Here is a 3,754-nt window from a genome sequence, read left to right as displayed (position 1 = left end):
AGCAGTTGAGAGTTAGAATAGTAGAAATTTGGTTGTGCGTCAGCAGTTTCTCTCTTGTGATGTTAGTGACTGACTGTCATTCAATTAGCACATTTCAGCTAACATTTTAAGATTGGTAAGTTAGTCTAGCCAGGTATCTAAATTTGTAGTAATCATGGTTTAAATTACCAACAAAGGTGCCCCCATTGATTGTGTCAGTCTCTCTCACTCCGCCACGTGGATTTTTTTTATTTTTATAATTGCATGAAATTAGTTATACAATTGCAAATTCTTCTCTCTGGCCCATGGCAAAATGTGTAGCATTGCAGAAAACTTGCTTTAAAACTATGCCCCATGGCAAATGAGAAAAAGTAATTTTTTTCTTTCCACTGTCAAGAGGGGGACCGCTAAAATGTTGTGCTCGCAAGGTGGGAGGAGCCCCCCCCAACAACGTTTCACTCAGGAACCCCAAAAAGCTAGGGCCAGCTCTGACTGCATGTGTGTGTACGGATGTGGATAAGCAGACCCGCGAGCCACACGGGGGGCAAGAAGAGACAACGTGTCACAGATATCATTTCTCTCTGTCACGGTGCTCTACAATGACATGCAGTGTGGTTACTCCCTCACAGCTTAATCTCAGGAAGCGGCATCTGAGCCTGCCTGACATGTCCAGGGAAGGTCTGACTCCAGAATTAGCTATGTGTGATTGCATTCCAAGGCCAGGTTGAAGCTTTTCATAAGAAACATTAATGTGTTGAAAATTCCAAATTGTTTGCATAGTCAACTTACACACAGCACTGACACACCCACTTACCCTACCAGACCTGTTTACCAGGGGTCTTTTCACAGTCCCCAAATCCAGAACGAATTCAAGAAAACGTATAGTATTATATAGAGCCGTGATTGCTCGGAACTCCCATCTCACATTGCTCAAGTGAACAGCAAACCTAGCTTTAAAAAACAGATGAAGCAACACCTCACAGCACAACACCTCTCTCCTATTTTACCTAAATATTTTATGTGTCTGCACTGATAGATCCTACTGAATGTAAATTTAATGTAAGAAAATCTAAATAATACATGTAGGCCTAGAAAAGTAGGTCTCTCTGTGTTTTTTTCTCAGTGTTGAGTCAGTATAGAACCTTTTAGTTATATTTTCCATGTTTTAAATGTATGTAGTTCCGTTCTTATCTATTAATGTTCTGTATTATGTCATGTTTCATGTTTTGTGTGGACCCCAGGAAAAGTAGCTGCTGCTATCGCAACAGCTAATGGGGATCCTAATCAAATACCAAATACCAATTCCACATTCCATCAGGTCTGACCAAGGCAGCCAGCGAAAGGTTAGGTTATCAACCTGTAATGGATTTTGCTGGCGTTTCTCAGTGTGCTGTTTTTCCTCTCTCCAGGTCTTCCTATAAGCCTCAGAGCAGACTCCCTGCTTAATTTCTGTCTGCTTGGAGTATAGGACATCCGGGGCTGGAGAGGCCAAAATGTTTAACACCCTTTCGCAAGTCCATTTCACACATACCTGGCTGTGTCACGAGATAAGGTTGCAACCCCCTCTAACACACACACGTCAATACAGTTGAAGTCAGAAGCTTACATACACCTTAGCCAAATACATTTAAACTCAGTTTTTCACAATTCCTGACATTTAATCCTAGTAAAAATGTCCTGTCTTAGGTCAGTTAGGATCACCACTTTGTTTTAGTTATTTAAGCTTTTATTTCTATCACCACATTCCCAGTGGTTCAGAAGTTTACATACACTCAATTAGAATTTGGTAGCATTGCCTTTAAATTGTTTAACTTGGGTCAAACGTTTTGGGTAGCCTTCCACAAGCTTCCCACAATAAGTTGGGTAAATGTTGGCCCATTCCTCTTGACAGAGCTGATGTAACCATGTCAGGTTTGTAGGCCTCCTTGCTCGCACATGCTTTTTCAGTTCTGCCCACAAATTTTGAGGTCAGGGCTTTGTGATGGCCACTCCAATACCTTGACTTTGTTGTCCTTAAGCCATTTTGCCACAACTTTGGAAGTATGCTTGGGGTCATTGTCCATTTGGACGACCCATTTGCGACCAAGCTTTAACTTCCTGACTGATGTCTTGAGATGTTGCTTCAATATATCCACATAATTTCCCTTCCTCATGATGCTATATATTTTGTAAAGTGCACCAGTCCCTCCTGCAGAAAAGCACCCCCACAACATGATGCTGCCACCCCAGTGCTTCACGGTTGGGATGATGTTCTTCGGGCTTGCAAGCCTCTCCATTTTTCTTCCAAACATAACAATTGCCATTATTGCCAAACAGTTGTATTTTTGTTTCATAAGACCAGAGGACATTTCTCCAAAAAGTACGATCTTTGTCCCCATGTGCAGTTGCAAACCTTAGCCTGGATTTTTTATGGCGGTTTTGGAGCAGTGGCTTCTTCCTTGCTGAGCGTCCTTTCAGGTTATGTCGATATAGGACTTTGTACCCGTTTCCTCCATCATGTTCACAAGGTCCTTTGCTGTTGTTCTGGGATTGATTTGCACTTTTCGCACCAAAGTACGTTCATCTCTAGGAGACAGAACGCGCCTCCTTTCTATGCGGTATGATGGCTGTGTGGTCCCATGGTGTTTATACTTGCGTACTATTGTTTGTACAGATGAACGTGGTACCTTCAGGCGTTTGGAAATTGCTCCCAAGGATGAACCGGAGGTCTACAAAAACATTTCTGAGGTCTTGGCTGATTTCTTTTGATTTTCCCATGATGTCAAGCAAAGAGGCACTGAGTTTGAAGGTAGGCCTTGAAATACATCCATAGGTACACCTCCAATTGACTCAAATTATGTCAATTAGCCTATCAGAAGCTTCGAAAGCCATGACATAATTTTCTGGAATTTTCCAAGCTGTGTAAAGGCACAGTCAACTTAGTGTACGTAAACTTCGGACCCAAAGGAGTTGTGATAGAGTGAATTATAAGTGAAATAATCTGTCTGTAAACAATTGTTGGAAAAATTACTTGTGACATGCACAAAGTAGATGTCCTAACCGACTTCCAAAACTATAGTTTGTTAACAAGAAATTTGTGGAGTGGTTGAAAATCGAGTTTTAATGACTCCAATCTAAGTGTATGTAAACTTCTGACTTCAACTGTATGTACTAGTCAATATTAACCACACACACACTATGTACAGTTTACTATCAACTACACTCATGAAAATGAATGAGCATACTCTGGTTTTCCCATCACCATAACGTTGAGTAATCCTGATTTCAATTGAGATGAGTACAAGACTCACTACTCTCCTGAGGGTAGATCAGAGTGAGTGACAGGCAAGTGTTACTCACACTTAAAGTGCTCACACCTAAAGCCAGTTCTATCAAGCTGTCATATTGGTGAGACTCGTTGAGATATACGTGTAGTTCGTTTTCTATGGTTGGTTCCATGGAAAATCAAATAGAATATAGAACCATGTCTATTCTACGAGCTCTATTTCTGTAGCTGGCAAGAAGCCCTGAAGCGCTTATTCAGGTGCAGCGGCAGTAAGAGAAGGGTGGAGTCAGAACATAGCGAGACCCAGTGATAGGGCAGCAGCTGTTCTGTGAGAGTGAAGGGAGCGGCGAGGGGTGCACAGCAGCCTTTAACTGTTAACCAATCACAGAGGCTTCAGGCAAATCATGATTAATTAAGCAAGTGATGGTCCCTCAGCGTCCAGAGAGCGAGGGAAAGAGATGTACAGAGACGGACAAAAGTGAGGAAGATAAAAAGAAAGAGAGAGAGACA

This window comes from Salmo trutta, chromosome 8, assembly GCF_901001165.1.
Source record: "Salmo trutta chromosome 8, fSalTru1.1, whole genome shotgun sequence".
In the NCBI taxonomy this organism is placed as follows: domain Eukaryota; kingdom Metazoa; phylum Chordata; class Actinopteri; order Salmoniformes; family Salmonidae; genus Salmo; species Salmo trutta.
The sequence above is the reverse complement of the archived record's forward strand: the minus strand, read 5'-3'. Positions refer to the sequence as shown.